This window comes from Panulirus ornatus, chromosome 29, assembly GCF_036320965.1.
Source record: "Panulirus ornatus isolate Po-2019 chromosome 29, ASM3632096v1, whole genome shotgun sequence".
Lineage (NCBI taxonomy): Eukaryota > Metazoa > Arthropoda > Malacostraca > Decapoda > Palinuridae > Panulirus > Panulirus ornatus.
Window position 1 is genome coordinate 20,224,015 of NC_092252.1, and position 20,706 is coordinate 20,244,720.

The window sequence follows — 20,706 nt, forward strand, 5'->3', positions numbered from 1 at the left end:
TCCACCCTCCTGCGCACAACTCTATCCATAGCCCACGCCTCGCAACCATACAACATTGTTGGAACCACTATTCCTTCAAACATACCCATTTTAGCTTTCCGAGATAATGTTCTCGACTTCCACACATTCTTCAAGGCTCCCAGGATTTTCGCCCCCTCCCCCACCCTATGATTCACTTCCGCTTCCATGGTTTAATCTGCTGCCAGATCCACTCCCAGATATCTAAAACACTTTATTTCCTCCAGTTTTTCTCCATTCAAACTTACCTCCCAATTGACTTGACCCTCAACCCTACTGTACCTAATAACCTTGCTCTTATTCACATTTACTCTTAACTTTCTTCTTTCACACACTTTACCAAATTCAATCACCAGCTTCTGCAGTTTCTCACATGAATCAGCCAACAGCGCTGTATCATCAGCGAACAACAACTGACTCACTTCCCAAGCTCTCTCATCCACAACAGACTTCATACTTGCCCCTCTTTCCAAAACTCTTGCATTCACCTCCCTAACAACCCCATCCATAAACAGATTAAACAACCACACACCCATGCCGCAAACCTACATTCACTGAGAACCAATCACTTTCCTCTCTTCCTACACGTACACATGCCTTACATCCTCGATAAAAACTTTTCGCTGCTTCTAACAACTTGCCTCCCACACCATATATTCTTAATACCTTCCACAGAGAATCTCTATCAACTCTATCATATGCCTTCTCCAGATCCATAAATGCTACATACAAATCCATTTGCTTTTCTAAGTATTTCTCACATACATTCTTCAAAGCAAACACCTGATCCACACATCCTCTGCCACTTCTGAAACCACACTGCTCTTCCCCAATCTGATGCTCTGTACATGCCTTCACCCTCTCAATCAAAACCCTCCTCTATAATTTACCAGGAATACTCATCAAACTTATACCTCTGTAATTTGAGCACTCACTCTTATCCTCATTGCCTTTGTACAATGGCACTATGCACGCATTCTGCCAATCCTCAGGCACCTCACCATGAGTCATACATACATTAAATAACCTTACCAACCAGTCAACAATACAGTCACCCCCTTTTTTAATAGATTCCACTGCAATACCATCCAAACCTGCTGCCTTGCTGGCTTTCATCTTCCGCAAAGCTTTTACTACCTCTTCTCTGTTTACCAAATCATTTTCCCTAACCCTCTCACTTTGCACACCACCTCGGACAAAACGCCCTATATCTGCCACTCTATCATCAAACACATTCAACAAACCTTCAAAATACTCACTCCATCTCCTTCTCACATCACCACTACTTGTTATCACCTCCCCATTTGCGCCCTTCACTGAAGTTCCCATTTGCTCCCTTGTCTTACGCACTTTATTTACCTCCTTCCAGAACATCTTTTTATTCTCCCTAAAATTTAATGATACTCTCTCACCCCAACTCTCATTTGCCCTTTTTTTCACCTCTTGCACCTTTCTCTTGACCTCCTGTCTCTTTCTTTTATACATCTCCCACTCAATTGCATTTTTTCCCTGCAAAAATCATCCAAATGCCTCTCTCTTCTCTTTCACTAATAATCTTACTTCTTCATCCCACCACTCACTACCCTTTCTAATCAACCCACCTCCCACGCTTCTCATGCCACAAGCATCTTTTGCGCAATCCATCACTGATTCCCTAAATACATCCCATTCCTCCCCCACTCCCCTTACTTCCATTGTTCTCACCTTTTTCCATTCTGTACTCAGTGTCTCCTGGTACTTCCTCACACAAGTCTCCTTCCCAAGCTCACTTACTCTCACCACCCTCTTCACCCCAACATTCACTCTTCTTTTCTGAAAACCCATACAAATCTTCACCTTAGCCTCCACAAGATTATGATCAGACATCCCTCCAGTTGCACCTCTCAGCACATTAACGTCCAAAAGTCTCTCTTTCGCGCGGCTGTCAATTAATACGTAATCCAATAACGCTCTCTGACCATCTCTCCTACTTCCATACGTATACTTATGTATATCTCGCTTTTTAAACCAGGTATTCCCAATCACCAGTCCTTTTTCAGCACATAAATCCACAAGCTCTTCACCATTTCCATTTACAACACTGAACACCCCATGTATACCAATTATTCCCTCAGCCAATATTCCTGTTTCATGATAAGAGAAGTGGACCAGGCAGTATGATACAGTGGTTAAATTGATGAAACTACTATTGACGTTTGTGTAAATAAATTATACATTTCCCTTTTCCATAGCCAGAGGTTGAACCATTATGTGACATTCATTTTTCATTTCATTTCAAGCTAGAAGTTTCAGTTTTCTAAATTATTTCCTACATTTTTCATATGTGTATATATATATATATATATATATATATATATATATATATATATATATATATATATATATATTCACTGGTTCTCAGTAAATGTAGGTTTGCGGCAGGGGTGTGTGATGTCTCCATGGTTGTTTAATTTGTTTATGGATGGGGTTGTTAGGGAGGTAAATGCAAGAGTTTTGGAAAGAGGGGCAAGTATGAAGTCTGTTGGAGATGAGAGAGCTTGGGAAGTGAGTCAGTTGTTGTTCGCTGATGATACAGCGCTGATGGCTGATTCATGTGAGAAACTGCAGAAGCTGGTGACTGAGTTTGGTAAAGTGTGTGGAAGAAGAAAGTTAAGAGTAAATGTGAATAAGAGCAAGGTTATTAGGTACAGTAGGGTTGAGGGTCAAGTCAATTGGGAGGTGAGTTTGAATGGAGAAAAACTGGAGGAAGTGAAGTGTTTTAGATATCTGGGAGTGGATCTGGCAGCGGATGGAACCATGGAAGCGGAAGTGGATCATAGGGTGGGGGAGGGGGCGAAAATTCTGGGGGCCTTGAAGAATGTGTGGAAGTCGAGAACATTATCTCGAAAAGCAAAAATGGGTATGTTTGAAGGAATAGTGGTTCCAACAATGTTGTATGGTTGCGAGGCGTGGGCTATGGATAGAGTTGTGCGCAGGAGGATGGATGTGCTGGAAATGAGATGTTTGAGGACAGTGTGTGGTGTGAGGTGGTTTGATCGAGTGAGTAACGTAAGGGTAAGAGAGATGTGTGGAAATAAAAAGAGCGTGGTTGAGAGAGCAGAAGAGGGTGTTTTGAAGTGGTTTGGGCACATGGAGAGAATGAGTGAGGAAAGATTGACCAAGAGGATATATGTGTCGGAGGTGGAGGGAACGAGGAGAAGAGGGAGACCAAATTGGAGGTGGAAAGATGGAGTGAAAAAGATTTTGTGTGATCGGGGCCTGAACATGCAGGAGGGTGAAAGGAGGGCAAGGAATAGAGTGAATTGGAGCGATGTGGTATACCGGGGTTGACGTGCTGTTAGTGGATTGAATCAAGGCATGTGAAGCATCTGGGGTAAACCATGGAAAGCTGTGTAGGTATGTATATTTGCGTGTGTGGACGTATGTATATACATGTGTATGGGGGGGTTGGGCCATTTCTTTCGTCTGTTTCCTTGCGCTACCTCGCAAACGCGGGAGACAGCGACAAAGTATAATAAAATAATAAAAATAATATATATATATATATATATATATATATATATATATATATATATATATATATATATATATGTGTGTGTGTGTGTGTGTGTGTGTGTGTGTGTGTATGTGTGTATATGTGCGTATGTTTTTTTTTTTTTTTGCTTTGTCGCTGTCTCTCGCGTTTGCGAGGTAGCGCAAGGAAACAGACGAAAGAAATGGCCCAACCCACCCCCATACACATGTATATACATACACGTCCACACACGCAAATATACATACCTACACAGCTTTCCATGGTTTAACCCAGATGCTTCACATGCCCTGATTCAATCCACTGACAGCACGTCAACCCTGTTATACCACATCGATCCAATTCACTCTATTCCTTGCCCTCCTTTCACCCTCCTGCATGTTCAGGCCCCGATCACACAAAATCTTTTTCACTTCATCTTTCCACCTCCAATTTGGTCTCCCACTTCTCCTCGTTCCCTCCACCTCCGACACATATATCCTCTCGGTCAATCTCTCCTCACTCATTCTCTCCATGTGCCCAAACCATTTCAAAACACCCTCTTCTGCTCTCTCAACCACGCTCTTTTTATTTCCACACATCTCTCTTACCCTTACGTTACTTACTCGATCAAACCACCTCACACCACACATTGTCCTCAAACATCTCATTTCCAGCACATCCATCCTCCTGCGCACAACTCTATCCATAGCCCATGCCTCGCAACCATACAACATTGTTGGAACCACTATTCCTTCAAACATACCCATTTTTGCTTTCCGAGATAATGTTCTCGACTTCCACACATTCTTAAAGGCTCCCAGAATTTTCGCCCCCTCCCCCACCGTATGATCCACTTCTGCTTCCATGGTTCCATCCACTGCCAGATCCACTCCCAGATATCTAAAACACTTTACTTCCTCCAGCTTTTCTCCATTCAAACTTACCTCCCAATTGACTTGACCCTCAACCCTACTGTACCTAATAACCTTGCTCTTATTCACATTTACTCTTAACTTTCTTCTTTCACACACTTTACCAAACTCAGTCACCAGCTTCTGCAGTTTCTCACATGAATCAGCCACCATATATATATATATATATATATATATATATATATATATATATATATATATATATATATATATATATATTCTTTTATACTATTCGCCATTTCCCGCATTAGCGAGGTAGCATTAAGAACAGAGGACTGGGCCCTTGAGGGAATATCCTCACCTGGCCCCTTCTCTGTTCCTTCTTTTGGAAAAAAAAAAGAAAAAAATGAGAGGGGAGGATTTCCAGCCCCCCGCTCCCTTCCCTTTTAGTCGCCTTCTACGACACGCAGGGAATACGTGGGAAGTATTCTTTCTCCCCTATCCCCAAGGATATATATATATATATATATTTTATTTTTTTTGTCGCTGTCTCCCGTGTTTGTGAGGTAACGCAAGGAAACAGACGAAAGAAATGGCCCAACCCACCCCCATACACAATGTATATACATACACGTCCACACATGCAAATATACATACCTATACATCTCAATGTACACATATATATACACACACAGACACATACATATATACCCATGCACACAATTCACAGTCTGCCTTTATTCATTCCCATCGCCACCTCGCCACACATGGAATACCATCCCCCTCCCCCCTCATGTGTGCGAGGTAGCACTAGGAAAAGACAACGAAGTCCCCATTTGTTCACACTCAGTCTCTAGCTGTCATGCAATAATGCCCGAAACCAGAGCTCCCTTTCCACATCCAGGACCCACACAACTTTCCATGGTTTACCCCAGACGCTTCACATGCCCTGATTCAATCCACTGCCAGCACGTCAACCCCGGTATACCACATTGATCCAATTCACTCTATTCCTTGCCCTCCTTTCACCCTCCTGCATGTTCAGGCCCCGATCACACCAAATCTTTTTCACTCCATCTTTCCACCTCCAATTTGGTCTCCCACTTCTCCTCGTTCCCTCCACCTCCGACACATATATCCTCTTGGTCAATATTTCCTCACTCATTCTCTACATGTGCCCAAACCATTTCAAAACACCCTCTTACGCTCTCTCAACCACGCTCTTTTTATTTCCACGCATCTCTCTTACCCTTACATTACTTACTCGATCACACCACCTCACACCACACATTGTCCTCAAACATCTCATTTCCAGCACATCCACCCTCCTGTGCACAACTCTATCCATAGCCCACGCCTCGCAACCGTACAACATTGTTGGAACCACTATTCCTTCAAACATACCCATTTTTGCTTTCCGAGATAATGTTCTATACTTCCACACATTCTTCAAGGCTCCCAGGATTTTTGCCCCCTCCCCCACCCTATGATTCACTTCCGCTTTCTAAAATGGGAAACAGAAAGAAATGGCCCAACCCCCCCCATACACATGTACATACACACGTCCACACACGGAAATATACATACCTACACAGCTTTCCATGGTTTACCCCGGACGCTTCACATGCCTTGATTCAATCCACTGACAGCACGTCAACCCCTGTATACCAGTTGTTGTTCGCTGATGATACAGCGCTGGTGGCGGATTCATGTGAGAAACTGCAGAAGCTGGTGACGGAGTTTGGTAAAGTGTGTGGAAGAAGAAAGTTAAGAGTAAATGTGAATAAGAGCAAGGTTATTAGGTACAGTAGGGTTGAGGGTCAAGTCAATTGGGAGGTGAGTTTGAATGGTGAAAAACTGGAGGAAGTGAAGTGTTTTAGATATCTGGGAGTGGATCTGTCAGCGGATGGAACCATGGAAGCGGAAGTGGATCATAGGGTGGGGGAGGGGGCGAAAATTTTGGGAGCCTTGAAAAATGTGTGGAAGTCGAGAACATTATCCCGGAAAGCAAAAATGGGTAATATATATATATATATATATATATATATATATATATATATATATATCTTTCTTTTTTCTTTTAAACTATTCGCCATTTCCCGCGTTAGCGAGGTAGCATTAAGAACAGAGGACTGGGCCTTTGAGGGAATACCCTCACCTGGCCCAATTCTCTGTTCCTTCTTTTGGAAAATTAAAAAAAAACGAGAGGGGAGGATTTCCAGCCCCCCGCTCCCTCCCCTTTTAGTCGCCTTCTACGACACGCAGGGAATACGTGGGAAGTATTCTTAATCCCCTATCCCCAGGGATAATATATATATATATTTCTTTTCTTTTAAACTATTTGCCATTTCCCGCGTTAGCGAGGTAGCGTTAAGAACAGAGGACTGGGCCTTTTTTGGAATATCCTCACCTGGCCCCCTCTGTTCCTTCTTTTGGAAAAAAAAAAAAAAAAAAAAAAATATATATATATATATATATATATATATATATATATATATATATATATATATATATATATATTTTTTTTTTATTTAATACTTTGTCGCTGTCTCCCGCGTTTGCAAGGTAGCACAAGGAAACAGATGAAAGAAATGGCCCAACCCCCCCCATACACATGTATATACATACGTCCACACACGCAAATATTCATACCTACACAGCTTTCCATGGTTTACCCCAGACGCTTCACATGCCTTGATTCAATCCACTGACAGCACGTCAACCCCGGTATACCACATCGCTCCAATTCACTCTATTCCTTGCCCTCCTTTCACCCTCCTGCATGTTCAGGCCCCGATCACACAAAATCTTTTTCACTCCATCTTTCCACCTCCAATTTGGTCTCCCTCTTCTCCTCGTTCCCTCCACCTCCGACACATATATCCTCTTGGTCAATCTTTCCTCACTCATTCTCTCCATGTGACCAAACCATTTCAAAACACCCTCTTCTGCTCTCTCAACCACGCTCTTTTTATTTCCACACATCTCTCTTACCCTTACGTTACTCACTCGATCAAACCACCTCACACCACACATTGTCCTCAAACATCTCATTTCCAGCACATCCACCCTCCTGCGCAGAACTCTATCCATAGCCCACGCCTCGCAACCATACAAAATTGTTGGAACCACTATTCCTTCAAACATACCCATTTTTGCTTTCTGAGATAATGTTCTTGACTTCCACACATTCTTCAAGGCTCCCAGGATTTTTGCCCCCTCCCCACCCTATGATCCACTTCCGCTTTCATGGTTCCATCCGCTGCCAGATCCACTCCCAGATATCTAAAACACTTTACTTCCTCCAGTTTTTCTTCATTCAAACTTACCTCCCAATTGACTTGACCCTCAACCCTACTGTACCTAATAACCTTGCTCTTATTCACATTTACTCTTAATTTTCTTCTTTCACACACTTTACCAAACTCAGTCACCAGCTTCTGCAGTTTCTCACATGAATCAGCCACCAGCACTGTATCATCAGGGAACAACAACTGACTCACTTTCCAAGCTCTCTCATCCACAACAGACTTCATACTTGCCCCTCTTTCCAAAACTCTTGCATTCACCTCCCTAACAACCCCATCCATAAACAAATTAAACAACCATGGAGACATCACTCACCCCTGCCGCAAACCTACATTCACTGAGAACCAATCACTTTCCTCTCTTCATACATGTACACATGCCTTACATCCTTGATAAAAACTTTTCACTGCTTCTAACAACTTGCCTCCCACACCATATATTCTTAATACCTTCCACAGAGAATCTCTATCAACTCTATCATATGCCTTCTCCAGATCCATAAATGCTACATACAAATCCATTTGCTTTTCTAAGTATTTCTTACATACATTCTTCAAAGCAAACACCTGATCCACACATCCTCTACCACTTCTGAGACCACGCTGCTCTACCCCAATCTGATGCTCTGTACATGCCTTCACCCTCTCAATCAATACCCTCCCATATAATTTTCCAGGAATACTCAACAAACTTATACCTCTGAAATTTGAGCACTCACTCTTATCCCCTTTGCCTTTGTACAATGGCACTATGCATGCATTCTGCCAATCCTCAGGCACCTCACCATGAGTCATACATACATTAAATAACCTTACCAACCAGTCAATAATACAGTCACCCCCTTTTTTAATAAATTCCACTGCAATACCATCCAAACCTGCTGCCTTGCTGGCTTTCATCTTCCGCAAAGCTTTTACTACCTCTTCTCTGTTTACCCTATCATTTTCCCTAACCCTCTCACTTTGCACACCACCTCGACCAAAACACCGTATATCTGCCACTCTATCATCAAACACATTCAATAAACCTTCAAAATACTCACTCCATCTCTTTCTCACATCACCACTACTTGTTATCACCTCCCCATTTGTGCCCTTCACTGAAGTTCCCATTTGCTCCCTTGTCTTACGCACTTTATTTACCTCCTTCCAGAACATCTTTTTATCCTCCCTAAAATTTAATGATACTCTCTCACCCCAACTCTCATTTGCCCTCTTTTTCACCTATATATTTTTTTTTTTTTTTTTGCTTTGTCGCTGTGTCCCGTGTTTGCGAGGTAGCGCAAGGAAACAGACAAAAGAAATGGCCCTACCCACCCCATACACATGTATATACATACGTCCACACACGCAAATATACATACCTACACAGCTTTCCATGGTTTACCCCAGACGCTTCACATGCCTTGATTCAATCCACTGACAGCACGTCAACCCCGGTATACCACATCGCTCCAATTCACTCTATTCCTTGCCCTCCTTTCACCCTCCTGCATGTTCAGGCCCCGATCACACAAAATCTTTTTCACTCCATCTTTCCACCTCCAATTTGGTCTCCCTCTTCTCCTCGTTCCCTCCACCTCCGACACATATATCCTCTTGGTCAATCTTTCCTCACTCATTCTCTCCATGTGACCAAACCATTTCAAAACACCCTCTTCTGCTCTCTCAACCACGCTCTTTTTATTTCCACACATCTCTCTTACCCTTACGTTACTTACTCGATCAAAACCACCTCACACCACACATTGTCCTCAAACATCTCATTTCCAGCACATCCATCCTCCTGTGCACAACTCTATCCATAGTCCATGCCTCGCAACCATACAACATTGTTGGAACCACTGTTCCTTCAAACATACCCATTTTTGCTTTCCGAGATAATGTTCTCGACTTCCACACATTCTTCAAGGCTCACAGAATTTTCGCCCCCTCCCCCACCCTATGATCCACTTCCGCTTCCATGGTTCCATCCGCTGCCAGATCCACTCCCAGATATCTAAAACACTTCACTTCCTCCAGTTTTTCTCCATTCAAACTCACCTCCCAATTGACTTGACCCTCAGCCCTGCTGTACCTAATAACCTTGCTCTTATTCACATTTACTCTTAACTTTCTTCTTTCACACACTATATATATATATATATATATATATATATATATATATATATATATATATATATATATATATATATATATTATCCCTGGGGATAGGGGTGAAAGAATACTTCCCACGCATTCCTTGCGTGTCGTAGAAGGCGACTAGAGGGGACGGGAGCGGGCTACCAGAAATCCTCCCCTCCTTGTATTTTTAACTTTCTAAAATGGGAAACAGAAGAAGGTGTCACGCGGGGAGTGCTCATCCTCCTCGAAGGCTCAGATTGGGGTGTCTAAATGTATGTGGATGTAACCAAGATGTGAAAAAAATAGAGATAGGTAGTATGTTTGAGGAAAGGAACCTGGATGTTTTGGCTCTGAGTGAAACGAAGCTCAAGGGTAAAGGGGAAGAGTGGTTTGGGAATGTCTTGGGAGTAAAGTCAGGGGTTAGTGAGAGGACAAGAGCAAGGGAAGGAGTAGCAGTACTCCTGAAACAGGAGTTGTGGGAGTATGTGATGATAGAATGTAAGAAAGTAAATTCTCGATTAGTATGGGTAAAACTGAAAGTTGATGGAGAGAGATGGGTGATTATTGGTGCATATGCACATGGGCATGAGAAGAAAGATCATGAGAGGCAAGTGTTTTGGGAGCAGCTGAATGAGTGTGTTAGTGGTTTTGATGCACGAGACCGGGTTATAGTGATGGATGATTTGAATGCAAAGGTGAGTAATGTGGCAGTTGAGGGAATTATTCTTAATAGAAGGGTAAATAATGGAGTGCAGTTATCTGGTGCAGTTTTGAGTGAAAGTTCTGCACTTTTAAGGTTCCATATATTTATTATTTTTTTTTATTATTTTGCTTTGTCACTGTCTCCCGCGTTTGCGAGGTAGCGCAAGGAAACAGACAAAAGAAGTGGCCCAACCCACCCCCATACACATGTATATACATACACGTCCACACACGCAAATATACATACCTATACATCTCAATGTACACATATATATACACACACAGACACATACCTATATACCCATGCACACAGTTCACACTGTCTGCCTTTATTCATATCCATTGCCACCTCGCCACACATGAAATACCATCCCCCTCCCCCCTCATGTGTGTGAGGTAGCGCAAGGAAAAGACAACAAAGGCCCCATTCGTTCACACTCAGTCTCTAGCTGTCATGCAATGATGCTCGAAACCACAGCTCCCTTTCCACATCCAGGCCCCCCATAACTTTCCATGGTTTACCCCAGATGCTTCACATGCCCTAATTCAATCCACTGACAGCACGTCAACCCTGGTATAGCACGTCGATCCAATTCACTCTATTCCTTGCCCGCCTTTCACCCTCCTGCATGTTCAGGCCCCGATCACTCAAAATCTTTTTCACTCCATCTTTCCACCTCCAATTTGGTCTCCCACTTCTCCTCGTTCCCTCCACCTCCAACACATATATCCTCTTGGTCAATCTTTCCATGCGCCCAAACCATTTCAGAACACCCTCTTCTGCTCTCTCAACCACGCTCTTTTTATTTCCACATATCTCTCTTACCCTTACATTACTTACTCGATCAAACCACCTCACACCACACATTGTACTCAAACATCTCATTTCCAGCACATCCACCCTCCTGCGCACAACTCTATCCATAGCCCACTTCTCGCAACCATACAACATTGTTGGAACCACTATTCCTTCAAACATACCCATTTTTGCTTTCCGAGATAATGTTCTCGACTTCCACACATTCTTCAAGGCTCCCAGGATTTTCGCCACCTTCCCCACCCTATGATTCACTTCCACTTCCATGGTTCCATCCGCTGCCAGATCCACTCCCAGATATCTAAAACACTTTACTTCCTCCAGTTTTTCTCCATTCAAACTTACCTCCCAATTGACTTTTAATGTTTCATATATTTATTTATATATATTTATTTTGCTTTGTCACTGTCTCCTGCGTTTGCGAGGTAGTGCAAGGAAACAGATGAAAGAAATGGCCCAACCCACCCCCATACACATGTATATACACACACATCCATACATGCAAATACACATACCCATACATCTCAATGTACACATATATATACACACACAGACACATACATATACACACATGCACACAATTCACACTGCCTTTTTTCATTCCCATCGCCACCTCGCCACACATGGAATAACATCCCCCTCCCCCCTCATATGTGCGAGGTAGTGCTAGGAAAAGACAACAAAGGCCCCATTCGTTCACACTCAGTCTCTAGCTGTCATGTAATGATGCCCGATAATAATGTTCCTTATATTAAAAGCTTTGCGGAAGATTAAAGCCGGCAAGACAGCAGGTTTGGATGGTATTGCAGTGGAATTTATTAAAAAAGGGGGTGACTGTATTGTTGACTGGTTGGTAAGGTTATTTAATGTATGTATGACTCACGGTGAGGTGCCTGAGGATTGGCGGAATGCGTGTATAGTGCCATTGTACAAAGGCAAAGGGGATAAGAGTGAGTGCTCAAATTACAGAGGTATAAGTTTGTTGAGTATTCCTGGTAAATTATGTGGGAGGGTATTGATTGAGAGGGTGAAGGCATGTACAGAGCATGAGATTGGGGAAGAGCAGTGTGGTTTCAGAAGTGGTAGAGGATGTGTGGATCAGGTGTTTGCTTTGAAGAATGTATGTGAGAAATACTTAGAAAAGCAAATGGATTTGTATGTAGCATTTATGGATCTGGAGAAGGCATATGATAGAGTTGATAGAGATGCTCTGTGGAAGGTCTTAAGAATATATGGTGTGGGAGGCAAGTTGTTAGAAGCAGTGAAACGTTTTTATCGAGGATGTAGGGCATGTGTATGTGTAGGAAGAGAGGAAAGTGATTGGTTCTCAGTGAATGTAGGTTTGCGGCAGGGGTGTGTGATGTCTCCATGGTTGTTTAATTTGTTTATGGATGGGGTTGTTAGGGAGGTGAATGCAAGAGTTTTGGAAAGAGGGGCAAGTATGAAGTCTGTTGGGGATGAGAGAGCTTGGGAAGTGAGTCAGTTGTTGTTCGCTGATGATACAGCGCTGGTGGCTGATTCATGTGAGAAACTGCAGAAGCTGGTGACTGAGTTTGGTAAAGTGAGTGAAAGAAGAAAGTTAAGAGTAAATGTGAATAAGAGCAAGGTTATTAGGTACAGTAGGGTTGAGGGTCAAGTCAATTGGGAGGTGAGTTTGAATGGAGAAAAACTGGAGGAAGTGAAGTGTTTTAGATATCTGGGAGTGGATCTGGCAGCGGATGGAACCATGGAAGCGGAAGTGGATCATAGGGTGGGGGAGGGGGTGAAAATTCTGGGAGCCTTGAAGAATGTGTGGAAGTCGAGAACGTTATCTCGGAAAGCAAAAATGGGTATGTTTGAAGGAATAGTGGTTCCAACAATGTTGTATGGTTGCGAGGCGTGGGCTATGGATAGAGTTGTGCGCAGGAGGATGGATGTGCTGGAAATGAGATGTTTGAGGACAATGTGTGGTGTGAGGTGGTTTGATCGAGTAAGTAACGTAAGGGTAAGAGAGATGTGTGGAAATAAAAAGAGCGTGGTTGAGAGAGCAGAAGAGGGTGTTTTGAAATGGTTTGGGCACATGGAGAGAATGAGTGAGGAAAGATTGACCAAGAGGATATATGTGTCGGAGGTGGAGGGAACGAGGAGAAGAGGGAGACCAAATTGGAGGTGGAAAGATGGAGTGAAAAAGATTTTGTGTGATCGGGGCCTGAACATGCAGGAGGGTGAAAGGAGGGCAAGGAATAGAGTGAATTGGAGCGATGTGGTATACCGGGGTTGACGTGCTGTCAGTGGATTGAATCAGGGCATGTAAAGCGTCTGGGGTAAACCATGGAAAGCTGTGTAGGTATGTATATTTGTGTGTGTGGACGTATGTATATACATGTGTATGGGGATGGGTTGGGCCATTTCTTTCGTCTGTTTCCTTGCGCTACCTCGCAAACGCGGGAGACAGCAACAAAGAAAAAAAAAATATTAAATGTTATTTAGTTTTTTCATACTTGTCAGTTGTTTTCAAGATTAAGAAGGTTGCACCTGGAACAGATGAGGAAGAGGCCTCATTCACCCATAACCATTCTCTAGCTGTCATGTGTAATGTCTTCTTTTGTTCCATAGAGTATTTGAAAAGAATTTAATGTGTTCATATATAGTTTCCTCCCCTTACCTGTCCCATGTATCCATAAGTCAGTCATCATGAATGTATGTTTTTTCCTCTGCTGTCCTAGTAGCAGTGAGATAATGGTTCAGATCTTGCCAGACCCTCAAAATCAGGAAAGAAGCTCTCTTCTACAAACCCTTGACAGGTGTATCTTCAATCACCAAAATCTTTAGTTCAATCTGAATGGACCTACTTTCAGCCAGTAAGTCAATGCCACTAGCCATTGTCACTGAACTACCTATTCCTGACAAAACGGAACTCTTGTTTTTCCTTGAGTTCACATTTTGCATATGTGTTGTCTTCTGCTAGCAGACTACTGACTTATCATGGATCAGTATCCTTCTTATTTTCTTTTGTTATTTTATTATAAGTATGTTTCAGTGTTGTGGTTGTATTACTTGTATTACTATCATTGTTATCTATTATTGATGGACTTCCAGTAATGTTGGAAGAAATTTAATTGTATAATGGTTTTGAGTTGCGAGTATTTATGAGAGAGCTATGGTTGCTATCAGGGCTACCTGTGTTGTACCTTGCCCTCACTATGCCTCCCATCACCTTTCTGTACATACCCATATTCATATGTTTAATTTCTGTGTAGTGGACAAGTCATGCATTGAATAGTTGTTTCTTCATGTAGTTTTGTTTTATGGCATTTTTGCTGTCTTAAGGGATTAGCAAGGGGTTCAGGACAAATGTATCACCTAAACCTCTGCTTTCCTCCCTTCCTTTCCATTTCACCAATTCATGTTTTTTGTTTTGGTTGTTTTCTTGTGCAGTTTTTTGGCTTTTTAAGCATATGGTCCTCTTAGAGGGAGAGTTACATTAGAGATAGTGGCTACAACAATATTGTGTTATTGCCTAATGGCAGTCTTGCCTCTTCCGTAGATTGTGGATTCCCAGGCATGGGCTTTAACCAGTCAGTGCTTCATACTTTTGGCTCAGTCCTTTTGACATTCAGTAGGCAAATAGCTCCCAGTTTCTTGGACCTTTGGGGAAAGAGGAGTGTTTGTATTTTGGAAACTTGCACAGTCTAATCATGATGGGACTGGTTGATGCATTATCTCATGATAACTGGTATTCTGATACCTCAACCATTCTACCATGATATGCTGGGGGACATGGTTATCCCAGTGGAATTTAAAAACAAGTAATTCCTGCCAGGGTGAAAGCTCCTCTCTAAATCGTGAGTATAATCAGATTTTTTCTAGGCCACCTTTTGTTGTGTTGTTTTATCAGTACATAATAGAGATCACCATGGTTCTTTATACTGGAAATGGATAGAGGTTGGTTTTGGGGAGCTACTTGCTTCTGTAATAAACCATTTATTCTTAGGAAGATTCTGTTGGGTGGTACACTCATTTTGTATCATTTTGCCAGTATGGTTAACAAATGGGAACTTCGGTGAAGAGGGCTAATGGGGAGGTGATAACAAGTAGTGATGATGTGAGAAAGAGATGGAGTGAGTATTTTGAAGGTTTGTTGAATGTGTTTAATGATAAAGTGGCAGATATAGGGTGTTTTGGTTGAGGTGGTGTGCAAAGTGAGAGGGTTAGGGAGAATTATTTGGTAAACAGAGAAGAGGTAGTAAAAGCTTTGCTGAAGATGAAAGTTGGCAAGGCAGTGGGTTTGGATGGTATTGCAGTGGAATTTATTAAAAAATGGGGTGACTGTACTGTTGACTGGTTGGTAAGGCTATTTAATGTATGTATGACTCATGGTGAGGTGCCTGAGGATTGGCGGAATGCTTGCATCGTACCATTGTACAAAGGCAAAGGGGATAAAAGTGAGTGCTCAAATTACAGAGGTATAAGTTTGTTGAGTATTCCTGGTAAATTATATGGGAGGGTATTGATTAAGAGGGTGAAGGCATGTACAGAGCATCAGATTGGGGAAGAGCAGTGTGGTTTCAGACGTGGTAGAGGATGTGTGGATCAGGTGTTTGCTTTGAAGAATATATGTGAGAAATACTTAGAAAAGCGAATGGATTTGTATGTAGCATTTATGGATCTGGAGAAGGCATATGATAGAATTGATAGAGATGCTCTGTGGAGGGTATTAAGAATATATGGTGTGGGAGGCAAGTTGTTAGAAGCAGTGAAATGTTTTTATCAAGGATGTAAGGCATGGGTACGTGTAGGAAGAGAGGAAAGTGATTGGTTCTCAGTGAATGTAGGTTTGCGGCAGGGGTGTGTGATGTCTCCATGGTTGTTTAATTTGTTTATGGATGGGGTTGTTAGGGAGGTGAATGCAAGAGTTTTGGAAAGAGGGGCAAGTATACAGTCTGTTGTGGATGAGAGAGCTTGGGAAGTGAGTCAGTTGTTGTTCGCTGATGATACAGTGCTGGTGGCTGATTCATGTGAGAAACTACAGAAGCTAATGACTGAGTTTAGTAAAGTGTGTGAAAGAAGAAAGTTGAGAGTAAATGTGAATAAGAGCAAGGTTATTAGGTACAGTAGGGTTTATGGTCAAGTCAATTGGGAGGTAAGTTTGAATGGAGAAAAACTGGAGGAAGTGAAGTGTTTTAGATATCTGGGAGTGGATCTGGCAGCGGATGGAACCATGGAAGTGGAAGTGGATCATAGGGTGGGGGAGGGGGCGAAAATTCTGGGAGCCTTGAAGAATGTGTGGAAGTCGAGAACATTATATCAGAAAGCAAAAATGGGTATGTTTGAAGGAATAGTGGTTCCAACAATGTTGTATGGTTGCAAGGCGTGGGCTATGGATAGAGTTCTGCGCAGGAGGGTGGATGTGCTGGAAATGAGATGTTTGAGGACAATGTGTGGTGTGAGGTGGTTTGATCGAGTAAGTAATGTAAGGGTAAGAGAGATGTGTGGAAATAAAAAGAGTGTGGTTGAGAGAGCAGAAGAGGGTGTTTTGAAATGGTTTGGTCACATGGAGAGAATGAGTGAGGAAAGATTGACCAAGAGGATATATGTGTCAGAGGTGGAGGGAACGAGGAGAAGTGGGAGACCAAATTAGAAGTGGAAAGATGGAGTGAAAAAGATTTTGAGTGATTGGGGCCTGAACATGCAGGAGGGTGAAAGGCGTGCAAGGAATAGAGTGAATTGGAACGATGTGGTATACCGGGGCTGACGTGCTGTCAATGAATTGAACAAGGGCATGTGAAGCGTTTGGGGTAAACCATGGAAAGTTCTGTGAGGCCTGGATGTGGAAAGGGAGCTGTGGTTTCGGTGTATTATTACATGACAGCTAGAGACTGAGTGTGAACGAATGGGGCCTTTGTTGTCTCTTCCTAGCGCTACTTAGCACACATGAGGGGGGGAGGGGTTTGTTATTCCATGTGTGGCGAGGTGGCAATGGGAATAAATAAGGCTGACAGTATGAATTATGTACATATGTATATATGTATATGTCTGTGTGTGTATATATATGTGTACATTGAGATGTATAGGTATGTATATTTGGGGGTATGGACGTTTACATATATACATGTGTATGTGGGTGGGTTGGGCCATTATTTCGTCTTTCCTTGCAGTACCTCGCTAACGCGGGAGACAGCGGCAAAAGAATAGGAAAAAAAATATATATATATATATATACATATACATTGGAAATGGGTTTGGATGGTATTACAGTTGAATTTATTTAAAAAAGGGGGTGACTGTATTGTTGACTGGTTGGTAAGGTTATTTGATATATGTATGACTCACGGTGAGGTGCCTAAGGATTGGTGCAATGCATGCATAGTGCCATTATACAATGGCAAATGGGATAAAAGTGAGTGCTCAAATTATAGAGGTATAAGTTTGTTCAGTATTCCTGGGAAATTAAATGGGAGGACATTGATTGAGAGGGTGAAGGGATACACAAAGCATCATATTGGGGAAGAGCAGTGTGGTTTCAGAAGTGGTAAAGGATACGTGGATCAGGTGTTTGCTTTGAAGAATGTATGTTAGAAATACTTAGAAAAGCAAATGGATTGGTATGTAGCATTTATGGATCTGGAGAAGGCATATGATAGAGTTGATAGAGATGCTCTGTGGAAGGTATTAAGAATATATGGTGAGGGAGGCAAGTTGTTAGAAGCAGTGAAAAGTTTTTATCGAGGATGTAAGGCATGTGTATGAGTAGGAAGATAGAAAATTGATTGGTTCTCAGTGAATGTTGGTTTGCGGCAGGGGTGCGTGATATCTCAATGGTTGTTTGTTTGTGGATGGGGTTGTTAGGAAAGTGAATGCAAGAGTTTTGGAAAGAGGGCCAAGTATGCATTCTGTTGTGGATGAGAGAGCTTGGGAAGTGAGTCAGTTGTTGTTCGCTGATGATACAGCACTGGTGGCTGATTTGTTTGAGAAACTGCAGAAGCTGGTGAATGAGTTTGATAAAGTTTGTGAAAGATGAAAGCTGAGAGTAAATGTGAATAAGAGCAAGGTTATTAGGTACAGTAGGGTTGATGGACAAGTCAATTGAGAGGTAAGTTTGAATGGAGAGAAACTGGAGGAAGTGAGGTGTTTTAGATATCTGGAAGTGGATTTGGCAGCGGATGGAACCATGGAAACGGAAGTTAATCATAGGGTGGGCGAGAGGGCGAGAGTTTTGGGAGCGTTGGAAAATGTGTGGAAGTCGAGAACATTATCTTGGAAAGCAAAAATGGGTATGTTTGATGGAATAGTGGTTCCAACAATGTTATATATTTGCAAGGAGTGGGCTATGGATAGAGTTGTGCGGAGGAGGTTGGATGGGCTGGAAGCGAGATGTTGAGGAGAATAAGTGGAGTGTGGTGGTTTGATTGAGTAAGTGATGAAAGGGTACGAGAGATGTGTGATAATAAAAAGTGTGTGGTTGACAGAGCAGAAGAGGGTGTTTTGAAATGGTTTGGTCACAAGGGGAGAATGAGTGAGGAAAGATTGACAAAGAGGATATATGTGTCAGAGGTGGAGGGAACGAGGAGAAGTGGGAGACCAAATTGGAAGTGGAGAGATGAAGTGAAAAAGATTCTGAGTGATCAGGGCTAGAACGTGCAGGAGGGTGAGAGTCGTGGAAGGAAAAGAGTGAATTGGAACGATGTGGCATATCGGGGTCAACTTGCTGTCAGTAGATTGAACCAGGTCATGTGAAGCAACTGGGGTAAACCATAGAAAGTTTTGTGGGGCCTGGATTTGGAAAGGGAGCTGTGGTTTCGTTGAATTATACATGATTGCTAGAGACTGAGTGTGATTGAATGTTGTTGTCTTTTCTTAATGCTACCTCATGCTCATGTGGGGAGAGGGGGTCGTCATTTCGTGTGGGGCGGGGTGGCGACGGGAATGAATAAGGGCAGACGGTATTAATTATTTACATGTGTATATATGTATATGTCTGTGTGTGTATATATATGTATACGTTGAGATGTATAGGTTGTATATGTGCGTGTGTGGACATGTATGTATATACAAATGTGTGTGGATTGATTGGGCCGTCCATTCGTTTGTTTTCTTGGGCTACCTCGCTAATGCGGGAGACAGCGACAAAGTATATTAGAAAATAAATAAATATATATTGGAAAGGATCATAATTTTGTGCGTGATCAAGATATTTCTTTGAGTCCATAGGGAAAATGAAAGATGATAAATTCCCTAGTGCACTTTCGTGTATTACTTACATCATCACGGGAGACACAAGTGAGAAATATGACAGTCAGTTCATATACATCTAAGAGACAAAGCTAGGATGCCATTTGGTAAACATGCGATTGTCCAAGACAGAAAACGAGCATTCATAAACTTATCATTTTACACATTTTATCAACAAGAAAGTTATTTAATTTGTATAGACCATCACTAATATTAAGATTATAATTCTTTGTATATTTAATAATAGGAGATTCAATTATATTTCTTGTCATAATAGAGTTAGAGCTGATAACTGAGATAGCATTACTCCACTCAATACCATGATCATAGTCTTTAACGTGATTAAACAAGGCATTTGATTCTTGTTCCCGTTCGTATACTATATGTATGTTGCTTAAGTCTAAGAGAAAGATCCTTACCAGTCTGCTGAGCATAAATATTTTATTTATATTTATTTATTTTTCTTTGTCGCTGTCTCCCGCATTTGCGAGGTAGCGCAAGGAAACAGACGAAAGAAATGGCCCAACCCACCCCCATACACAATGTATATACATACACGTCCACACACGCAAATATACATACCTATACATCTCAATATACACATATATATACACACACAGACACATACATATATACCCATGCACACAATTCACACTGTCTGCCTTTATTCATTCTCATCGCCACCTCGCCAAACATGGAATACCATCCCCCTCCCCCCTCATGTGTGCGAGGTAGCACTAGGAAAAGACAACAAAGGCCCCACTCGTTCACACTCAGTCTCTAGCTGTCATGCAATAATGCCCGAAACCACAGCTCCATTTCCACATCCAGGCCCCACACAACTTTCCATGGTATACCCCAGACGCTTCACATGCCCTGATTCAATCCACTGACAGCACGTCAACCCCAGTATACCACATCGATCCAATTCACTCTATTCCTTGCCCTCCTTTCACCCTCCTGCATGTTCAGGCCCCGATCACACAAAATCTTTTTCACTCCATCTTTCCACCTCCAATTTGGTCTCCCACTTCTCCTCGTTCCCTCCACCTCCGACACATATATCCTCTTGGTCAATCTTTCCTCACTCATTCTCTCCATGTGCCCAAACCATTTCAAATACCCTCTTCTGCTCTCTCA

The 20,706-nt window shown here is 42.3% G+C and overlaps 1 protein-coding gene across 1 annotated transcript in view; it reads left to right on the forward strand.

The window, feature by feature from the left end:
• Positions 1 to 20,706, forward strand: part of Gdap2 (ganglioside induced differentiation associated protein 2) — a 695,029-nt gene that overhangs the window by 66,172 nt on the left and 608,151 nt on the right. The gene's annotated exons all lie outside the window — the stretch shown is intronic.